Source organism: Panthera pardus, unplaced genomic scaffold (genome assembly GCF_024362965.1).
Source record: "Panthera pardus isolate Hobbes unplaced genomic scaffold, ASM2436296v1 HiC_scaffold_1, whole genome shotgun sequence".
Taxonomy (NCBI): domain Eukaryota; kingdom Metazoa; phylum Chordata; class Mammalia; order Carnivora; family Felidae; genus Panthera; species Panthera pardus.
In genome coordinates this window covers 40,351,918-40,376,305 of record NW_026526654.1, presented here as the reverse complement: position 1 = coordinate 40,376,305, position 24,388 = coordinate 40,351,918, and positions in this window count along the sequence as shown.

The window sequence follows — 24,388 nt, the reverse complement described above, 5'->3', positions numbered from 1 at the left end:
GGACGACCCGACTACACCCCTCGCCCCCCTTCCACCTCGCCAGGCGCGCGCTCGAACCCCGCCCCGCTCCCGCCCAACTTTCTTCCCCCTCCGAAGCGGACAGAGCCGGGACGGGCCGCTTCGGAAGACCAGCCTCCTTTGGAGGGGCAGTCATGGCGCCCTCTCCCCTTCTAACCCCGTCTGGGAGGAGGACGTAAACTTTCCGGCTCCCCCCGCCCGGGCAGTAGAAGTGCGTGGCCGCCTCCAGAACTGGCCGCTTTGAACACTGGAGGTGTGGCGCTGCCCTAGTCGGTCGTCGTGTTGCTGAAAGTTCGCAAGACATACAAAACACCTGGAGGGTCCAAGAGGACTCCCCAGTTCGGAGGCGGCCAGATGCTGTTGACCTTAACTAGTAGCCACGAAAAAGGCCGAGAAACCGAAAAAAAACCTCAGTATCCGGCCATAGAAGTTGTCACCGATAGTTTCTTTTATGGGTGAAGAGGCAAACTCATTGGTTGAGAGACCTGAAAGTAGGAGGAAATGTGCTGCAGTGGCGACGGAGAACTTGGATGCACTAAAAGAGTGACTTCGTGGCGCGTTCCCATGAACGTGGAGGACGCGGCCTCCTCGCATAGCGCCTTTGAGGCCAAGCTGCCAGCGATACCGTGAGGCCGAAGTAACCGCCCCGCCTCCCTTTCAACGTTAGGTGAACGCGCTATAAAACAATAATTTGGAAAAGCCACCTTTCAGCCGCTGCGTGTTTATGCTCCCAAAAGTCCAGGTCTCTGTGGTCTCCCGCGCACCTTGGTCATCCCAGGCTGTTCTCTCCAGGTTCCGTCCTGTCTCAGCGCCTTTGTACTTTTGAAAGCCCTTCTAGGTCCCACGTGGTGCTGTAATTCCTCCCTTCATATTGCATTCATCTGGCACCACGCAGCCCAGAAAACTTCCCCACTACCACCCCAAAGCCTTCTGTGGCTTCCCAGGCCAGTGTGAGCTCTCTGGATTGCGCCCTCCACGTGCCCCCCTAACAAAGACCAATACATGCTGAAATTTCACATTTGTGAGTGATTATCTGATCCTGGCTTGGGTAAATAAAGAGAGGGTGGTGAAGAAGGTTAAGAAATCACCACGTGGGGCGCCTGTATGGCTCAGTCAGTTGAGCGTGGAACTTAAGCTCAGGTCATGATCTCACCGTGTGTGAGTTCGAGCCCCCATCAGTCTCTCTGCTGTCAGCCAGGGCCCACTTGGGATCCTCTCCCCCTCTTGCACCTCCCCTGCTCATGCTCTCTGTCTTTCAAAAGTCAAAAGAAAAAGAAACCACCACATCAATGAATATTTGTTTTGCCTGGGCCATACATTGCAGAATGCAAAGTGAAGTAAGATCCAAAGTGCTTTCTTTGTAGCCCACTAGGCAGAGGCAGAAGTCTGAGCAGTAGTCAGATCAGTTTGAAGAACAGATCCTCAATCAGGATAAATAGGCAGAGACCTTTGCTCTTGACAATGTATTACACTTCTGTGTAACTGCCCAATGAGCTTCACAGTCTCCTCAAGGATAAATGTCATTTTTACTTTGGAATGTTTATGTCTGCTGAACAATTATCTCATTCATGTCAGAACGCTGAAATATGATCAAGCCCCAGACCAGCTCACTTAATTGCAAGTACAGATTTTGATACTGAATATATTTGACCACTCTTTTTGTCTGTTTGTTCTTTGGGAGAAATAATAAATGACACAAAAGTTCCCAGTTTTGCAATGCTGAATTTCTAGGCAGTGATGCTACTATTTGGTATATCAGTGTCACAAACCTGACAAAACCAGTCTCTTCTATAAATCCAAGAAAAGCCTTCTTGCCGTATGTAGTTTTATATCATTACTTTGTTCATGGTACCAGCAAATCCTTTCAGTTCTGCCTTCAAAATACTTCCTGACAATTAACATGCTTCACCACCTCCCTGCCACCACCCTGGACCAAGCCACCCATCATCTCTTACTGGATTATTGCATCAGTCTTCTAACTGCATCCACCTTTGCCCCCTCCAATCTTTTATCACCTCAACAAAGAGACGGATCCTATTATAACCTAAGTCAAATCACGTCGCTCAGCTCAAAGCCTCCCAGTGGCTTCCCATTTCACAAAAGAGTAAAAACCAAACTCCTTTTATTCACAAGACTTCACAAGATTCTACAGGATTGGAGCTGCCCCACCCGCGCCCCTCCACCTATCTGCTGCCACTTACCCAGGAGATTGCTGGTTTGAGCCACCTTAGCCCCCACTACTGTTTTCTCCAAACCTTTGCACTTCCTATCCCCTTTTTCCCTTTGCTAAAATACTAACCCCCCCCCCCTTATCTTCCTCACCTTCTTCTGGTGACCTTGACCACTTTATTTAATATAGCACAGCCCCACCCAAGCTGCTTCCCCTTCTCTACTTTGTTTTCTATTTCCCTGCATTGGAATGTAAACTCCAAGAGCTCAGGGAACTTGTCTGCTTGATTCGTTGCTACATCCCCAGTGCCTAGAACAGTCATGGTGTACAATAGGCGTTCCATAAGTATCTGTTGCTCACTCACTTATTCCACCAATATCAAATGGCTACTACTATGTTCCAGGCAGTGTGTTAGAAAATAATCTCTGGGGGCGCCTGGGTGGCTCAGTCAGTAAAACGTCCGACTTCCTCTCAGGTCATGATCTCGCGGTCTGTGAGTTCAAGCCCCGCGTCGGGCTCTGTGCTGACAGCTCGGAGCCTGGAGCCTGCTTTGGGTTCTGTGTCTCCCTGTCTCTCTGCCCCTCCCATGCTCATGCTCCGTCTGTCTCTGTCTCTCAATAATAAATAAATGTTTAAAAAAAAAAAAAAAAAAAAAAGAAAATAATCTCTGCCTTCTTGGAGCTCACAGTCTTGTGAGGAAGACAGATAATAAATATATAGGTACGTAAGTCCGCTTTAGGTAGAGATAAATGCCATGAAGTAAATAGAATTGTGAAATGAGACAGAGGGACCGAGCGTGGGGACACCACTTTATATAGACTGGCTGGAGGGCCTCTCCGTGAAAGTGACATATGAGCTGAATAACAGGAAAGAGAACCATTCTCTACCAGCTGTCATAACCTGTTCACCCACCACAAGCTAGTCCACTGCAGGAAGCCATTGGTATTTCCTTATAGAAGTCTAGGTTGGGCATTCATCATAATGAATGAAACAGGTGATATGAAACTGAAGGAATAATTTTCTGGTCAATTTGGTATGTTCTTTTTCTTGTCTATTCACTGGTGTCACAAATTCAAGAGGAACTGTAATTGGGGAACTTCAGTGTTGGGACTTAGGGCCTGATGTTTGTGGGGGAAGGGAGGGCCATAACTCCGGCTTCTTCTGTATGTTAAATATGCATAAGGTAAGGGAGGAGTCCGGGAATTGCCAGCCCTGTGTCTAGTCTCAGTTCAGTTTCTAGTGATGGATAAATTGATCATTGTTCCTTTGCAAGTGACCCTGTACTTTTCTAAATAAGAGACAGTGCTATGTCCTTCTATCCTCAAGTGTAGAGCACTGGAAACACCTCTGACCTACATTCTCATCTGATTTGTATCTTCTCCCCCACTTACCACCTTCTCTTCTGGTCAACTTCCCACCCCACCCCACCCTACCCCATGCACTGGGTAAATGCTATGCACACTAAAGATTTGAGCAAGGAATGAGGAAGATTAAGAGAATAATATAAAGTTAAAAGGTGAGAAAGAACTGGGTGAAATGAAATGAGCACCTAGGAGGATTGAATGAATTTAACCTATGAATTTAACATAAACGATCTGTAAGCTGTAAAACACCATTCAAGTGTCAGAATCGTGATTTTCCACCACCTGTCATAGTGCCTGGCAAGCCTACACAGTAAATACTGAAGGAATAAATGAATGGCAAAAACATTGAAATGAATGCTGTGAGGAAAGGGGAGAAGAGACACATTCAGAAATTGTCCCAAACAAATGTTTAGCTCATTTATCATCCTCCCAGTGTGTGTGAGTCCCTTCTGTACACAGACTTTAAAATTCATTGACGTGTTACTTTCAGAGGAAGAAAAGAATCGGATACCAAACTTGACGTAAATCAGGGAATAAAATGGTCTTAATAAAGATTTGGTAAAATATATCCCGATATCTAATCCTAAAAAGAGATAGAAAATGCTAAATGAGGGACATGGCCAAAATACTAGGCCTAGAAAATGAAGCAAATCCCAACATCACGATGCTACGACTTTTATACCTATTAGAACCAAACACAGAAACAAAAATTAATGTTGGAAATTTTTAATTTTTTATTTCCATATCCTTATAAATAGTGTCTGAGACTTTTCCAGGAAACAAGTAATAATATAATAGCAGGCATCCATAGAGCACTTGCTATGTGCTGACCCTGTTAGATCTATCCATGCATTAGCACATTTAATCTATGAGATTAGTGCTATTGCTACCCAATCATTAGAAGATCATATGGGCAAATAAGTGGTGGAGCTGGGATTTGAACCCAGGCAATCTCTCTTTAAGGCTGATGCTTTTAAATGCTGTGTTTTCCAGCCTCTCACTTCTACAAATTTTTTAGATGTATGAAGGAAACGGGTTCTATTATTGTCCCCACTTTACTGATGGAGGACCCAAGGCAGGAGAGGTTGGGTCACTTGACCAATGTAATGCAGCTGTTTATCCCTGCTTGGGGCAGAAAATGGTACTCTAACATCCTGTGCTTGTGAGCCACAGGATTGGTGACCCAAAACTCAAAGTAGTTACTGTCAAATAAGTAGGATTAGGAAGCAGTTAAGTCCTTGGCTCTTGCTTCTGTCTCTTATCAATAGTACAATCTTGCCTCCGGGAGGAATCTCCAAGGACATATTTGAGCCCCAGACAGAATGGACCTACTGTTGTCCTCCTCTTCACCCAACCCAGTCCTACACATGATAAATATTCTTTTATTTCTGGCCCTCTAAAATACCATAAGGGTTTGCAAAGCACCAGGTTCTTAGTAGGTTTACCTAGTTTTATTCTGATCTCATTAACTCTAGACAAGGATAAAGTGAGCCTGGAAACTGCTGAGATCCAGGCTCCAGTTTTCAAAAGCAAGCAGTATCCGCTGGTCTTCTGGGACTTGTGAAGTTGAACAAATGTATTCCACTTGTGGCTTTACGTATCAAACTAAGCACAAAAATAACTGGACCTCACACACACGTGCGTGCGCGTGCACACACACACACACACACACACACACACACCAGCGATTCTGGAATTTCTCACCAAGACTAATTATTAACATCACTGCCTTGGTTTCAGATTGTGGTACTTTGCCTAGAGGTTAACTATGAATGAGTTACCACATTCTATTCTAGTGCCTCCCGGTTTTGAAAGCTTTCATATTGTCAGCTTCACTTGATTATCACAACAGGGTGGGGAGGTGTCATTCAACAGTGTCACAAATGCAGAAAGACTCTGAGAAAGGGCAGGCCACTTCCACTGCCCCTCTGGTAACAGCAGCGTGCACGCACACAGTGCCTGTCGGGTAACTGGACGCAGCACAGGGATGCAGAGGGAGGCCTGTTTCCCGACATTCAGTGGTCTTCCAGCTCTTCAGCAGCCCTGTCAAATCTACTCAATTTAAGGCCCCACATGAGGGCTGTCATTCAAAATAATCACCTTGGAGACTATGTGCTTATTTGAGAAATGTCAGAATCACTCACCATTGTTGGCACATCAGTTTGGGAATTTCCTTCAGAGCCAGCTTACACAGGAACATCATTGCATTACTTTAGACTTACGCCAAATTTGGGGTCGATCTCTTTACAAGGCTATAAAACCAGGACCTCACTGCAGGACAGACCCACACTTCTGAGAACAAATGAGGACAGAGCCAGTTTTCATGAGTGTGAAACTTAGGTGATGATTATCAGGTATTCACCTTTTGACATTGGGTTTTAAGGATCTCATCCCTGCAGCTCTCTAATATGCTGAATAGTATTGAGTTTAGGTTATGCAGAAAGAAAGGCTGATTCAACCACAGAGATTTTAATATGTGGTTCCAGAAAGTCTGCATATTTCACTGTGAGGTTTGGACAAGAAGCCAAGCCACTGGCTAGACTGTAATGGGCAGCCTCTTATGTAATTGTAAGATCATTTGTTTGATATAATTAAGTGGGGAAAGGGACCTTTCCCTAATTTGCTTTCCAGTTACTGCAGAAATATGCATGATATTTCACAGTAGGGAAATGGCTTCAAACTCTGCTAAACTTTAAATTTATATCACCTAATATGATTTAGTTTCAGAAAATAAGTTTTTTTCCCCCTAAAGTATAGATGAGAAAATCATACACTTTAGGGTTGGATGAACCTATACTCTTCTCCTGGCTTTGTTATTTAAAATCTAAGGTTTGAAGCAAAGTCACTTAAATATTCTGAATTTCAGTTCCTTATCTTAAAATGGAGCAAAAACACCCACCTCATCAGACTCTTGTGAAGTTAAATGAGATGATATAAAGCATTTCATTTCACAGTGTCTGGCATCTAATGAGCACGTCATAAACATAAATTTTTACCGCCACCTTCCCATTCCTGTCTCCACTGGGCTTCTATAATCCCAGCAGTTCCCTGCTGAATATGCTTACCTTGAGAGTTTTATTACTTTTTCTCTTGGATGACATTTCTAGTAGTTTAGTAGTATCTGAAATGGGCAAGGTAAATGGCATTTCATCTCCTGTTCCCTCTTCTTCCCAGAAGTCAGTCATTCCCAACACAAATTTGCTGTCCGGCCAAAAGATTTAGTCAAAATCTAGACAGTTTGCAAGTCTCAGTATCAGAGCTTATTTGTCATCCTAGACTTTTCACTCAAGTGACAATTAGTAAAACAACTTAGTTTTATTCAGAACATTAGTTTTATTCAGAACATTGGCAACATCTGGGAGGAAAAGTCTAGGTGGCAGTAGGCAGAGGGAAGGGGCCATAAAGGCAATCTAAAGAAACTCCAGGTGTCCTTAAATCTGAAGAAAGTGACTTCCTCTCTGTGCCCAACCTAGGAGCCTAAGTCAGGAAATGATGAAGAAACAAGCCTAAAGAGGGCAGAGCAGCAAGGGCACCAACCCAAATGACAACTGTGATGTTGCCCCATAGCCCCATGCTACAGCAGATCCACAAGAGGAAGAACACATAAGTACACTGCAAAGGAAACAGAAGTTTTACATCATTGTAGCAGATATTACTGGAAGAGATATCAACAATATGAGAAGGTTAGCTCCTGTTTACATTGCATTCAACATCCCTTTCTATATTTATGAAGTGCCTACTATGTGCCTGATCTTGCCAGGAGTCACCATGGCTCCATAGGTCTGTGGCCCATGAGAATCTGCACAATATCAGAGTGAATGGCCACCAATGGGGCCATCAAGAGTTCCATATGTCACAGAGGAACATCACAAGGTGGGAAGTTACCTTCTGTGTCAGTCAGGGTTCTCCAAAGGAAAAGAACCAAAAATATGGACATCTGTATGTATGTATATCTATATCAAAATATCTATCCGTCGATAGATAAAGAGAGAGATTGACTGATTCTAACAAGTTAGCTCATGTGATTGTGGGGGCTGGTAAGTCTGAAATCTGTAGGGCAAGCCAGCTGACTGGAAATTCAGACGAGGTCTGAAGTCTCCATCTTGAGTCTAAAATCTGTAGGGCCGGCAAGCTGGAAACCCAAGCAAGGTTTCTGTTACAGTCTCAAGATGGAACTCCTCCTTCTCTGGGAAACCAGCTTTTGTTCTCTTGGCCTCCCATTGATGGAATGAGGCCCATCCACATTACGGAAGGTAACTTCCTTTACTTAAAACCAAATAATTGTAAATGTTAATCACATCTTCAAAATAACCTTCATAGCAACATCTGGACCAGTGTATGACTAAACAATTGGGCAGCATAGGCTAGTCAAGTTGACACACAAAAAATTAACCACTGTACTTTCCAAACAGTGTCCTATGAGAGCTTCTTTGGGGGAAAGATGGCTGTGCATCAACAAGAAGCCACAGCTTCATAAACTATAAAGAACTGATATTCATTCATACATTCATGCTAGTGTAAGGGCATCTGCAATTACAAGTTTAGCCCCCTACATTGCACTGTATCTAAATGCTCATTTATTAATGGATGTTCTCTATTATTAATTAATCTATTGTGTATCAGTTATTCATGACTCTATTAAAGAGGCATGACAAGAGCATAGAGGGAGAAAGCATTTTATAACTAAACTGACAATCCCCGGTGTCCTCCGAAATCACATTTCACACCCACCTATGTACCTTTCTATGTCATCAATCTCTGGGTTGTATATGAACAAAGTGTTAAAGGAATAACCTTTTCTACCCACAAATGAGAGACAAACTAATGCTGTTCTGCTTTCCAAGGAAGAGAGAAAAAAATAGTTCCCAGAAAATAAAGACACTCCTCCTCCAAAACACTGGAGGATTATTAAATAGATTGTTTATGGACTTTTTAGCAAGGGAGAGAATTGACCTCTGGAAACAATAGGAGCTCACCTTAAGTGCGCCACCTCTAACAAAACCCTTCTCCTGCTTGGGTTGCATTGCTAATGTCATGCAATTTAGTAATACTGTGTCACAGTGTATTATATTTTTATAAAGTATTTGACAGCTCTATCATAATATCTTTTTGGACAATTTCGGAAAAATTATGCTGGATTATAATATCAATTAGATGGGCACATTGCTGATAGTACAGGTCTTTTCAAGATTATTGATGAATGGAACAATGTCAAATTGAAGAGAAAGGGGTAGGAACAAGGTTCTGTTTTAGTTCTTTCCTACCCAGCTTTTATCAGGAAATTAAATGAATATGTGAGAACCATATTAACAAAATTTATGGAGGACACATATCTTGCTGGGCTAACTAATCCAACAGATAGGAATTAACATTCAAAATCATCCACATAGGTTTCAGCAACAAAAAGAAACAAGCAAGAGAGAATGTAGTAAGGATAAATGTAAAGTCACGCATTGGCTTCAGATGCAGCTTAGCAGAATTTCATGTGAAAATTATCTAGGACTCTGCATCAGTTGTAAGTTCAAGAAACTAACAAGATGGAATATCTGTAACACACACCCCAAATACAATAGCCTTTAAAAGTTGGAAAGGACCTTAGAAATTATTCAAGTCAAATCCCTCACTTTACAGAGAAAAGCTGAGCTTGCAATCATAGAAACACAATAGCTGATAGTAAAACTGGTAGTTATGTCTTATTATAAACATCACAATCTTGAGTTATTTGCATTGTGGTCCTGATTTGCATTTCCCTGATGTTGAGCACCTTTTCATATACCTGTTGGCCATCTGGATAGACATCCAGACATTTTGGAGAAATGTCTATTCAATTCATTGCCCATTTTTTAGTCACGTTATTTGCTATTAGGGTATACAAGTTTCTCATGTGTTTTGAGTATTAACCCCTTAACAGATATATGATTTGCAAATATTTTTACCCATTCCATAGGTGGCCTTTTCATTTTGTGATTGTTTCCTTTTCTGTGCAGAAGCTTTTTAGTTTGGTAGAATCCCACTTGTCTATTTTTGCTGTTATTGTCTAAATAGCCATCAGTGAACAAATAAAGAAAGTGTGGTATATGCATAAAATGGAATATTATTCAGCCTTAAGAAAAGAAGGAAATCATGTCATTTGGGACATGGATGAGGCTAGAGGAACCTATGCTAATTGAAATAAGCTAGACACAAAAGGATAAATACCATATGACATCGCTTGCATAAGGAATCTAAGATAGTCAAACTTATAGAAACAAAGAGAATAGTGGTTGCTAGGGGCTGGGAATAGGGAGAAACAGGGAGGTATTAGTCAAAGGCACAATAGTTCAGTTATACAAGATGAGTAAGTCCTAGAGATCTACAGGACAGCATAGTGCCCACAGTTACCAATACCATATTGTGTACTCAAATTTTGCTAAGAGAATAGGTCTTATGTTAAGTGTTATCGCAGACAATAATAACAATAAAGAAAGAAAATGAGTTATTGCAATTGGCAAGGATTATGTCAAGCAAGATTTTGAGGAATTCAAAAATATAATGTCAAGAGTATTTTTTAGTTTAGCCTAGAATATGGTAGAATAGCCTAGAAGGGAGTACTGTTCGAGGCACCATGGCAGCTATATTCTTTCCAACACCAAACAGGAAAGCCAGGACCTACAGGCAGAAGTTAAAATGAAAAAGTGCAGATTTAGCCTATGAACAACTGAAGCCACTTCCAGAGTCGTGTGCCCATTCCTGCTATAGATCTAAGCTGCAGGCCCATCAAAGACAAGTGACATAAAAGGGATTTATAATTTGTGTTAAGAAGCTGCACTAGATGATCAACTTCCTTTCTATTTCTAAGATTCTATCATTTCAGAGAACAATTTGCCTCATTGACTTCTTATGCAACAACAGCAGTTTTTTTTTCTAATCTTTTCTCCCATTTTCAGGGATCGAAACTTGATGTCACCCCTCTAATATTAGAGAACTTACAATCATAATCAATAGCGAATATGTCTTATACATTTCCTGTGTGCCAGGATACATGGCAAACAGTAGATCAATGATGCCTTAAATGTCTGAATATCCAGTGATTACCAGATTTGGAAAAAAAAATGGCATAATTTTCTGCTTGGTGTTAAACCTTTGACTAAATGTGAGGGCAATATTCTCATTATTATCAAATATTTCCAAAGTGTTTTATATAATCATTTTTAATCATTACTTAAATAAATACAGCCATACAAGTATAACAAGTGTGCATTTACTAATAAATCTACTTTTATAAGTACATTACAGAGGAAGTAAAAATCTATTAAATAATACAGCACCAATCCACATAACTTAAATCATTTTATTGCACAAATTGATTTTCTAATTATATTCGTTTTTCACCTGTTCATTCTACTAAAATCTTATGTTATTGAGCCCTTCTGCTGGATAAAAATTGAGGCAGTCATTATGCATTTGGCAAAATCTATAGAATTGTATAATGCAGAATAAATCCTAATGTAAAATATGGACTTCAGTTTAAAATAATGTATCCAGATCGCTTCATCAGTGTAACAAATACACTACGCTAATGGAAGGCACAGAGGAAACTGCAGGTAGGGAGTACAGTGAAACCTTGGTTTGCGAGCATAATTTATTCCAGAAACATGCTTGTAATCAATCCAAAGCACTTGGATATCAAAGGGAATTTCCCCATAAGAAATAATGGAAACTTGGATTATCGGTTCCACCACCCAAAAATATTCATATAAAAAAGATTACAATATTGTAATATAATGCAAAATAATAAAGAAAATACAAAATATAAGGAAAAATAAACAAGTTAACCTGAACTGACCCTTGAAAACCTTCGTGGCTGGTGTGAAGGAGACAAGAGAGAAGAGGGTTATTGTGTAGAACCACTATCACTAACCGAATCACTGCTCTCTGTTGGCTCAATGGTATCTTTTTCTGCATGGATGCCACTGTATACATTTGCACGGATGTTGACTACAGTACAATGTTGATAAACTCTTGTCATATACTGTATTTATTGTAACTGGCAATAAGGCAGCCGAGGAAAGGGTCTATATCTGCAGCCAGCCTGATCTAGAATGAAGCAAAGCATTCCTAAGCTTATTCTTATACGGAAATGCAAAGAACTGTCCATAGGTGCTTTGAAGTGACAAAAAATACACTAGTGCCAATTGTGGGCACCTTCCAATGTTGAAGAAGCACTGATTTCTGCCAAATGCTGCAGCCTGAGATGGAGCATCTGAGCATGGGAGAAGGTCACCCATAATCCAGCAGCAGTGTGTGAGAGAGAGAGAGAGAAAAAAAAAAAAACCATTGGCTCAGTTGCGACTATGGGACATTCGGTGTCATGTACTACCTATATCGCAAGCCATTGCTCATTTGTCAAGTTAAAATTTATTAGAAATGTTTGCTTGTCTTGCAGAACATTTGCAGAACGAATTACTTGCAATCCAAGGTTTTACTACATATGGGAACTTCCTGTACTTTCTATTCAGTTTTTCTGTAAACCTAAAGCTGCTCTAAGAAATAGAGTGTATTAAAAAAAAAAAAACTGAAGCAAACTTTCATCAGACCTTTGATTATTTACCCTTGAGGCATGCCCCATAAGGGTCTATCACCCTGCATTTATCACTGTTTGCAAATATCTAACCCATAGAAATATATAGATACTACAGATAGAAAGTAGCAGCTTTCATTTATCTCAGGAATTTCCCGATGTGTGACATCATCACAATCTGGAAGCTTAGATTTACACTACCCAACTTAACACAGCACAAGGTGTTTTTAATACAACCCAAGGATAGTGGGAGAGTTGTTTCATGAATTTTATCCATATCTGAACTATCCAATCCCTTTTCCTGATAGAATCTCCATCATCCTTCTAACTCTTCTAGACCTCTAACTAGATGTTATATCAACCCATCCCAAACTGCCCCAAGTATTCATGTTGTTTTGGGCAATGCAAATAGCTGTCTCTAGTCATTGAGTGCCTATCACGCATAAGGCACTGTGTTGGGTAATGGGGACACAGCTGTGTGTAAGGCAGGCAACGTTCCTAGCCTCAACAGAGAATGCAAACATTAAATGAATTTTACAATAAATAAACAACCCTATGTTTATCACACTCATAGTGTTCAGGCAAGAAATATTGATTTAATTAATGAATGAATTCAACCAAGAAAATAACCTGGATTCCATTAAACTTTTCCTTTCTACTGCCTAGAAAGCCCTTACTAAGAAAAAACAATAGCATAGACAGAATAATGTATGTATTTTCAAACTGTTGAAACTGAATACCTTTAAAATATTGGTATAATCACTTATTTGATGTTTTAAGTTTCAAATAAGCCCTATTTTTTTTTTAATTTAAGAATATTTTTTTTTCCCTAGTTAGTAGCTTCAACCAACCAGATGTTATCCTGAGTGCTTGGTCAGAGCCCTTTAGGAAGGCTAAACACCTGCGTTAGGTATTTAAATGTTCTGGTCAAACCTTCAGATGTTCAGACCAGAGAAGCAGTGAGGGAACTCGTTTTGTTCTGTCAGCAGGATAAGGCAATAACAGTGCACCTCATACAAGAACAGCGAAAGGCATATGTTTGTTGGTTGGTTGCTTTGTCCATCAGCTATTTTCAGCTACTCAGGTGAAGCTAAGAGTTGGACTTACCCAGGGAGGGTGTTGAAGGTGTGGGCACAAGAGCCATGAAAATGATGAAACAAATTTAAGCCGTTCAAGGAGGGAAACGAGGACATGAGTGGGGCCTTCTCAAAATAGCACTTAAAGACATGGGATTATGCTTCAATATCCTTTTCTCCTCAAAGGAGAAGTTCAGGGAGCCAATAGAGCATATAATGGGGTTTCTAACCAAGAGGGAATAATGGAAAGATCATTTCCCACCTCTCGCCTTTACGGTCTCCCAGTGTGTCTCCAGCCTCTTTTATTAACACTACATGTCTGGATCCTGCAGCTTCGAGTCAACCGTAGGAACAGAGTCTTTTCAGCTTCCCCTGGATTAATCAATATTCCTTTCACCTAAATTCTCTTTCGACCTTCAAAAATAACCTTTGTGAGTGACTTACATTCTCGCTTGTATGAAAGGGGTTGAACTGCTGGATTTGCTCATCATCTTATTTCTATCTATTTCTGTCTGGCTAAACACTAATATCCTATCTCCAAAGTTAGAACAAAAAGCAGGCTCTTATTCCTATAACCAAATAGTTCCTTAACAGGGAAACTAGACTTCAGAGATACAAGTAAAACAGAAACCAGTGTTGATTATATTTCCAGTGACCCAATTACAATGAGAAGGAGTAACATCACCACCCCTGATGGTGACATGTGCTGGTGACCCAGAGGAGGGCAGACAGCACCTGGCAACTCACCTGTCCCAGATGTCTCGCCCAACATTTTCACATCAATCTCTTTGGCCAAAACTCGGTCATGTGGCCACATCCACCACAGTGGCCAAACAAGTACCCACCTGGAGGGCTACCAGGCAATGGACAGCAAAGCCACCAACAGGTTCAAGAACACATTTATCCAGACGGGGGACATTTTTGTCTGTTTAGTCTCAAGGCGTGTTAAAGTCACCGAAAGGTCCTTATATTCATATCTGCGATCATGCTCAAATGAAAGATGATCCCGTGAGCTATCACTATGCCGATTCTGTTTACAAATCTGCCTCTCCTCCTCTTCCTTGCCAGCCCTGCTGAAGCCTTCACAACACAGAGGTCATCCCATTTTATTTTTGTATCTGAAATACCTAAGCTTGCTCAATAAAAGTTTGTTCAGTGAACGGATGAGTCAGTGAATGAACAACTAAACTGGATGAGTGAATCTGAGGGAAGAAGTGAATAAATATGTTCCAAGTGTCTAATTTGCCCAATTGGCTTATTTTGTTTTTTAAAATCACAATTTATTTAGCTTTTAATTTTTTTCCTGACTCATATTTTTTTATCCATTGGAGAGAGAAAATTTTAAAAATTTAATATTTAGAATTGCTGAATTTTAAATCAGATGCCTTGGTAAAATTGTTTCTCAAAAAGGCCCAGTGGACATAAATATGAGGGTGGTTTACATTCTCTTTGTCTTCAAAAATGTTTATTTGCTATGTGTTTATCCACAAGCACTGGGTAGGAAAAATCCTTCCAGGAAAGCTAAACAAACAGGGATCCCTATCAGCTGCCTATCATCTATCTCAAGACATTTAGCATGAACTATAAACAGCTTCCATACATTTTCCTCCTTCATAGATATATAGCATATTAACAATAATAAAACCTTTGGGTGATTCGTAATGTATAACCAATAACTTAAAATTTTGTGGTTTTTATTGTCTCTCGAGTAATATGTCACCTTTTCGGGGACAAATCATGTCAAGTGTCTTTTAAATGAAATTATAAGTCTGTAGCTTCTTTCCATTAATATAAATTAACAGCAACAAGAGGTGTTGATACTCTTTAGTTTTCTAAAATGTGGTGTGGAATGATACCACAGAAAGCAGGTAGAAGTTTCACTGTCTACGAAATGTTGAATGCTTAGCCAACCACTTCCAAAATGTTGTATTGTTACAATGATGAGTAAACATGCAAGGTGAAGGTTTAGCTTGTGTTTAAATAGTAGTCAGGAGATGAAGAACTAAGTTGGTTTTACATCCAGCTTGCTTTTGAGAGTGAAGATACATATGTATGTGATGGAGGAAGAGCAGCACCTAGTGGTAAAAAGTATCAGCTGCACCCACCAAGGAGCTGACTGGAAGTGTTCCAGAAAGTTCAGCCACATTTTTTTAAATGCCTTTTTTCTTTTTAAGTTTATTTATCTATTTTGAGAGAGAGAGACAGAGACAGAGAGCACGCAAGTTGGGGAGGGGCAGAGAGAGAGAGAAAGAGAGAGAGAATCCCAAGCCAGCTTTCAGGAACAGTGAGATCATTACCTGAGCTGAAATTAAGAGCCAGACTGACTGAGCCACCCAAGTGCCCCTAAAAATGCACTTTGCATTTCAGGTATTTTAAATGCTGGCATCTTCAGTTCTTCAGATGGGTGTTTATCATGTCAATTACAGATCTGAGTCAACTTTACATGCTTGATTATCTCCAGATAAAATGTAGAGATGATCAACATATCCAAGAATTTAGAAAAAGGCCCTCAACTTTCCAAACATTTCACAGGTACCTAAAGTAAGTATGGTAAAAGGTACAAGTTAAAATAGTATATTTCTTGGGTGACCTGAGATTTTATTTAACAATTATCCATCTAAGTCTACTAGTACATTTGAGCAAAAGAGTAATGCCTTCTTAAGCAAGAAGTTAGTATTTCATTGAGATTATTTGAAGAACTAATTATTATTTGAAAGTACATTTAAATAGCTATTCTGAAATTCTCTTTTCTTTCAGTGACGGATAAGCATAACAGTATTTTACAGCATTTGGATATACAATAAATTAATAATTGAGCATTTAAAAACTTTTATAATGGAAACGAATTTTAATTATATAGCTTATCATTTCTTGACATTGACAGAGGTAGGAAGAAATCGTTGGTAAAATTATGAGTAATCATTTGTGTAAACATTGATTCCTAAATTAAGTGTAAATTCAACTAAAATTTTATTCCATCAGGGTAATCATATGAGTACGCCATTTGTCCTTGAGACCCTGATAGGAAAAGACAGAATTGTGAAATTCAAACTACATTTGTAAAACCATTTTGTTTTGATTCCCCAGACTACTTTTTCTAATAGCAGGAATCACGCACACACACACACACACACACACACACACACACACACACAGGCCAATCATCATATGCCTCCCCTTGGCCTTTGGGATTGTTCCAAGATTGTCCATACGAAGTGCAACTGCCCACAGAGATATCTTAAAGCAGAAAGGGAAGTCCCTTCTCTCCCCTCAGGTGGCCAGCTGTAAGGGGCCATGCTCCAGCACAAGAAGCGTACTGCAGCAGAGAATGAAGTCAAATCACAGAGAAGACAAATAGCCCTTAAGGCAGAAGTCTCCTGTTCTGGTTGCTGAGGTCCCTGGCTCCAAGTTCCTGTTTCTCTTCCCCAGTTTCTCTTCCCATAAATCTCTTTGAGACAAAATCTACTTTGAGATTTGCTTCTGCAACCTAAAGAGAACTGACTCATAGTGCATTTCTAAAATAAGGCATATCATGCTACCATCCTGGTCAGAAATCTCCATTGCTTGAAAAATAATCTCCAAGTTCGTTTGGCTTTATGATTTGCCTAATGTATCTTTCCAGCGTCATCTCACTCAATCTAGTGAAACTGAATTACTCTTTATTTCTTCAAAATACCTACTATTTATCCTTATCCACTCTGCCCCATGAAAATTATTTTCTACCTCCAGACACCCCAGTTTCTACCTTCTGAAATTGTGAAATCAGCCACTTTTAAGATCAGCCATAAATGATTCATCTTCTATAAGTCCTACCCCATTACTCCATGAATCAGTTAAGGGTCATCTCACTCAATCTAGTGAAACTGAATTACTCTTTATTTCTTCAAAATACCTACTATTTATCCTTATCCACTCTGCCCCATGAAAATTATTTTCTACCTCCAGACACCCCAGTTTCTACCTTCTGAAATTGTGAAATCAGCCGCTTTTAAGATCAGCCACAAATGATTCATCTTCTATAAGTCCTTCCCCATTACTCCATGAATCAGTTAAGGGTCAGCTGCCTATAAATGAAAATCTAAAATTATAATGGTTTAAAGAAGTGAGAAATTTAATTCTTGTTCATGTAAAAGAAGTCTAGAGGCAGGCATTCCCAGGCTGTTACAGCAACAACACACAGACATCAACGTGTTTGTGTTCTATGCTACATAACAAATTAGCACAAACTTAACAGCTTCAAACAACACATTTTTATTCTCTCTTAGTTTCTGCGAGTTAAAAGTCTGGCTATGGCTTAGCTGGGTGGTCTCACAAGACTGAAATCAAGGTGTGGGCTAGGCTACATCCTCATCGGGAGACTAGGGAGAAAATCCACTTCCCAGCTCCCTCAGAATTAATTTCTTTGTGGCTGTAAAATTCCTGGAGCATTACTGTTTCAAGGCCAGCAACAGAGAAAAACAGTGTGTGCTGCTTGGGAGTGTCTGGATTCAGGGAAGGCAGCACAGCACCTCTTTTAAAGGCAAACCTACCCAGAATAATCTCCCTTTTGATGAGCTCAAACTCAACTGATTAGGGACCTTAATTACATCTACAGAATTCCTTCACCCTTGCCATATAATGAAGCGTAATCACAGGAGCACTATTTCATCTCCTTTACCATATCCTATTGATTAGAAGAAGCAAGTTATGGGTTCCATCCTAACCCAATGAGAGGGGATTCTACAAGGACATGACTCATTGGGGGCTACCTTGGTATTGTCCACACAGAGGCCTGGGTCCTCAATTTTTCTGCTCTACCCTATCACTACCTTCCATCCTAAAGTTCCCCTCATGGTTCAAGAAAGTCCTAGAGCTCTACCCATCGTATCCACCAAACACCCTACAGAAAGGAGAAAGAAATAAAGAAAGAGTATTCCTCCCGACTGGTTCAGCTGCCTGTGAGCTGGCTTTGCAGGAGTCCTACAAGTTCACTGAAATCTCTTCAGCCTCGGCCCCTGGCAATTAGGAGACACATCATCTGTAAAAGAGTTATTAAGATGCAATAAAACAAACTTAAAGTCACTCTGCTTTTTATTGTCACCATTCACCAAAAATTCTAAATAATCCAGTGATAGAATACTCTTGCCTCGTCCCCAAAAAACATTGTAGGTGGTCTAATTTCTAAACAATTGGTGTTCTTATGGAAGAGTTTTAATAATATATGTGGAAGTTTCAAATTAGCAGAGTTTTATTACTTATCCTCTAATAACATGGTATTCTACTTGGAAGTTAATTCAAAGAACTCCCCATTCACATCCCAGCACAGGAGAAACCACCTACTTCAAGAGTATGTTCATAATGGTCTAGAATCTTCCAAGTCCCCCCCTCCCCAGGCACAGTTTGTGCCACCAGCTCCATTGGGATGACACATCTCTGAAGTGAAACAACAGATACTAAATAAACAATGACAGTACAGGAAAGAAACAGAAATGGATGGGAATGCAAGCTGGTGCAGCCACTCTGTAAAACAGCATGGAGGTTCCTCAAAAAACTAAAAATAGTACTACCCTATGACCCAGCAATTGCACTACTAGGCATTTATTCAAAGGATACAGGTGTGCTGTTTCGAAGGGACACATACACCCCCATGTTTATAGCAGCACTATCAACAATAGCCAAAGTATGGAAAGAGCCCAAATGTCCATCGATGGATGAATGGGTAAAGAAGATGTGGTATATATATACAATGGAGAATTACTCAGCAATCAAAAAGAATGGAATCTTGCCATTTGCAACCACGTGGATGGAACTGGAGAGTATTATGCTAAGTGAAATTAGTCAGAGAAAGAGAGAAATCATATGACTTCACTCATATGAGGACTTTAAGACAGAAGACAAATGAACATAGGGAAGGGAAACAAAAATAATATAAAAACAGGGAGGGGGACAAAACAGAAGACTCATAAATATGGAGAACAAATTGAGGGTTACGGGAGGGGTTGTGGGAGGGGGGAAGGGCTAAATGGGTAAGGGGCACTAAGGAATCTACTCCTGAAATCATTGTTGCACTATATGCTAACTAATTTGGATGTAAATTTTAAAAAATCAAAAATAAAACGAGTTAATTTTAAAAAAGGGAAAAAAAAAAGAAACAAAACTGGAATTGATGACGTTTTGGGGTGATGGTGGGGGCTCCGAAGCCGACAACCAAGAAAGAATTCTTGAAGACATCTTTGGTACAAAACAGTGATTTTATTAAATCACAGGAACAAAACCCGTGGACAGGAAAAGCTGCACTGGGGTTGTGAAGAGTGGCTCATTACATACTATGAAGTTGGGGGAGGTAAAGTCAAAAGGGAGGCCTCCTGAGGGACTTTGATGTGCTGAAGAGGACTCCTAAATTACCTGAGGCCTTGCTATTGTCAAGCGAAGATTGTTTTCCCTCTAGTAAGGAATTAACATTAGGACAGTAGTTCCTGGAGAAATGTTGTACTCTGTATTTGTCTCAAGTGTTGTCAGTGGGCTGCAGGTTATAAGGAAATTTAATTTCACCTGCCATTTCCTGCTTGCCGTTGTTCCCCATATCACTGTGGAGGGGATGTGATGTTGGGGCTCCAGGGAACTGAGTCTACAGGTTACTGGAGATTAGGCTATTGATAAGATTGTCTTTTTCTTGTAATTTACCAAGACACCTGTAAACTGATAGAGATCCATGTCCTGTATGCCTGATCTCTCAGTTGGCCATTTGTTTTCTTTCCTTTCCCTTGTCCTTGGGCAGCCAGGAGTGCCTGAGGAATATCACACACATCCCACCTGCTGGCGGGGAGAAGGGGTGCTAGCTTGCACTTTGACCTCAGCGTGACCCCATGCTCCCTCATCAGAATTGCTTCAATTCTTTCATTCTGTGTAACCACTTAGAGTTGTTTTGTTGTGTTTAAATTTAAGCCAAGGGACAAGGGGCATCTAGGTGTCTCAGTTGGTTGGGCATCCGACTTTAGGTCAGGTCCTGATCCTGCAGTTCGTGGGTTCAGGCCCCGCATCGGGCTCTGTGCTGACAGCCCGGAGCCTGGATCCTGTTTTGGATTCTGTGTCTCCCTCTCCCTCTGCCCCTCCTCCACTCACACTCTGTCTCACTCTCTCTTAAAAATAAATAAATATTTAAATAAATAAATAAGTAAATAAATAGATAGATAGATAGATAGATAGATAAATAAATAAAACAAAAGAGAGGGGTGCCTGAGTGGCTCAGTCACTTGAGCACCTGAACACTCAGGTCATTATCTCGAGGCTTGTGAGTTTGCGCCCGTGTTGGGTTCTATGCTGACAGCTCAGAGCCTGGAGTCTGCTTTGGAATCTGTGTCTCCCTCCCTCTCTGCTCCTCCCCCACTCATGCTCTGTCTCTCAAAAATAAATAAATGTTAAAAAAAATTTTTTTAAGCAATAAAAGACAGTGCAAACTGTGAGGTGTATTTTTTTTTTTTTTTGGTCACCACAAATTTTAACTTATACGTGAAATATTTCACTTCATGATGATGATTTAAAATTTTTAAATATTTTTTTTAAGTAAGCTCTATGCTCAATAAAAAGCTCGAACTCACAACCCTGAGATCAAGAGTCACGTGCTCCACCGACTGATCCAGTCAGGTGCCCCTTTCTTCTTGTTTAAAATTTTTTTTTTAATGTTTTATTTATTTTTGAGACAGAGAGAGACAGAGCATGAATGGGGAGGGTCAGAACGAGAGGGAGACACAGAATCTGAAGCAGGCTCCAGGCTCTGAGCTGTCAGCACATAGCCTGATGCGGGGCTCGAACTCACGGACTGCGAGATCGTGACCTGAGCCGAAGTTGGATGCTTAACCGACTGAGCCACCCAGGCGCCCCATCTTCTTGTTTAATTGTTAGTTGTTTCTCAACCAAAGAACAAATTCAGGAAGTGAGACATCACATCAGTGGCAATTTAATGGGTGCCTAATTTTTGCAGATGTTTTAGTTTTATTAAATTTTAACACATGGGATTCCCGGGAGGCTCAGTCAGTTGAGCACCTGACTTTTGATTTTGGCTCAGGTCATGATCTCACAGTTCATGAGATCTTGTTGGGCTCTACGCTGACAGAGTGGAGCCTGCTTGAGATTCCCTCTCTGCCCTTCCCCCACTCACGTTCTCCCTCTCTCTCTCTGTTTCTGTCTCTCTTTCTCTCTCAAAATAAATAAACATTTTTAAAAACGTTTTGTTTAACTTTTATTAACTTCATTAGTTACTATAAGGTTATCCATTACTATGACAGACAATTATACAGATATAATTGGGGTTTTTTCTATTTCTTTCCTTTTGACATACCTATGGAGCCCAATGATCTTGATTTATCTTTCTATAAAATAAATAAATACAATAAGTAACTACAGAACATGCTTTGCTGAACTCTGTTTTGAGATGGAGAGATCTCTACTTTCCTGTGCTTCTGAGATGGAAAGAGAAAGAACCTTACTTATCCTGTTCTCTGCTCTGAGGTGCCCCAACCATGTATCAACATCAGGCCATTGTTCTGGCCTGAAAAATCTGGCTGTGAGGGAACCATCTCCCCCCACACAGGTGAGCTTTACAAGGTGTGAGTCAAGATCAAGCCATTGTTCATTCAGTAATAAACGGCGTGAGTTAGGAATAGAAATTGAAAAAAATCCTTTAAAATGGTAATCTGTTATCTTTAATGGACAGAAAGATTGTTAGGGTTTAAAGAATTTGCCTTTCTTTTTCCTGTGCTCAACATTAGTTTGGAGGCTCAACCTTTTATCAACGTTTAAGTGCTCTATCTATCCCATTGAGAAGTTTGAACAAAGAATTCTCACCTTCTTTAGAATGAACAGGCTATGTTAACCAGGTGCATTGGGAAGGGGACACACAAAAACCCCATCCTGGAAATTCTTTACTCAGAATTACACTAGCTGGAACTGTATCCTGGAACCTCATTCTCAACAGATAGTGGAAAACACCCTGTCTCAAAAATCTGATAATGAAATGTTCATTCAATGCATTATGTAACCTCCCTCTATAACAAAGGACATCAAATTTCATCAGATCTTTCTGTCCAGGCAACTCATAGCTCCTTTCCACTTCTGGGTCTGTGCAAGTTCACCCGTTTCAGTCCACACCACTGGATATTTCCAGAAGAGGGCAGAGAGATGCGGTAGTAGTATTGGTTTATGATTTTATGTAATTCTGACATTAGGTCTCCCCAAATGCCTCATCAATTAACCTGGGGAGGGGGCAGAAACAGAAACTGCTCATGCTCACTATACTGGGGTAGGCTCAAGGAAGCATGACCCTCTGCTCACACATTCACTATCAAGAAAGATCCAGGACACTGGCCATGACAAGGACAGTGTTCATGTGTGGACATTCTCAAGCGCAATACTTGTTTACTTCATTGTACAAGAAAACATGGATCATGGATCATGCATTTCAAAATTAAGTCATTTCTATATTTTAAATTCATATTCATAGAAATTGAATGCTATTTATTAAATAACTTTTAATAAATGTTATTCTCAGGAATATTAATTATTTACTAAATAATACTCCATGAATGTTATGTGTTACATAATAGTTATTAATAATATAATAGAAATAACATACCTTGAATAAATGTTATTAAATGAGAATATATTCAATTGTAAAATTAAGCATCAAATCTCCACTGTGTTAAATATAAATAGTTAAGTCAAATACAAATGGAAAAAGAATAAAGAGGGTGTATTCTGGAGATAACATTTGCAACAGTGAGGATAAGACACGTGTATGTTCACTGCAAACCTAACATTTCCCCACTGCGGTGTGGGGATGGGGAGAGGAGAGGGTGTTAGGCAAGTTGCTTGGAAGCCTCCCAGGGGCACCTCCTCCCCTTTGCTGGGTTTTGGTTCTTTCTGTCAGGGACCCACCTCCAAGTTCTCTGGGCCAAGAGATATATAGTCCATGTTGAGCCCAGAAGAGAAAAAGCAAGCCAGTCAAAGTAGAGAAGTTTGGTGGCTCTGGCTAAGAGCCTCCCCATTCTTTCTGGGGTTTCTCAAAATGGTTCTCTCTGGCTCAGAAGACACCTCCCCCCCTCCCCCCCCCCCCACGCTCCCTGACAACCAGTACTGTGGGGCAGATGCTCCCAAGACTGCAATTTGAGAAACTCTGACCTTTTAAACAAACTGAACCTGAGATCCTCTTAACACAATAGAGTAAAACAATGCTTGGGCTTCGGGTTATTAAATGTATAATGCCTATTTTTTCTATTACTTAGTTAACACAGAAAGTGGGGAGGCAGGGATGGAAAGCATCAGAGGCGATCCAGTGCTACTGGGTTGGGGATGCTCACGGATAAAGCACAGCCAGTGAAGTACAGTCCTGGGAAGAAATGCATGAGGTACAAACTAAGTCAGAACCTGAAGCCCCAAAATGCAAATTAAAATGGCCTAGTCCATAAAAGAAAGCAAGCCCCGAGGAAGAAAAAACAATTTGGGGAAATTGTGAAAATGGCCCCATGAAAATGAAAGGGGGGGGGGGGCTCAATGAATAAATTACTGCAAAAGTAATTTTTTTAAGCACACGGAATTTTTTAATATACTGCTCAACACCACACACACACACACACACACACACACACACACACACACACACAGAAATTCTTCTGCTTTGCAATGGTAACTACGATGTCAGCAGAGATTTCTTTAAGCAGATGTTCTTTCTCCTTTAAGGGCCATATTGGAAAATTGACATGATTCTTTGCCCCAGGCCGAGATGCTGAGTCTGCAGCCAGTCCAGCCACTACCCGCCCCCCCACCACCGCCCTGCTTTTCTCTCTACTTACATCTTTTTCTGCTTCTGCAGCTGCCACCCTATTTGCTATTCTCTAGAATAGTAATAGCAATCTCAGGTGTTTCTTCTACAGACATCTTCTATGGCCATAAAATATTGTCACTATCTCCCTTTTTTAAAAACACATAATTTTTAATGTTTATTTATTTTTAAGAAAGAGAGAGAGAGGGCACGTGAGCAAGGAGAAAAGCAGAGAGAGGCAGACAGAGATCCGAAGTGGGCTCCACACTGACCGCAGAGAGCCCGATGTGGGGCTCAAACTCAGGAACCGCGAGATCATGACCTAAGCTGCAGTGGGATGCTTAACTGAATGAGAGCCCCAGTCACCATCTCCCTTAGTGAAAATACCTTCAAGTGCCCCTGCAT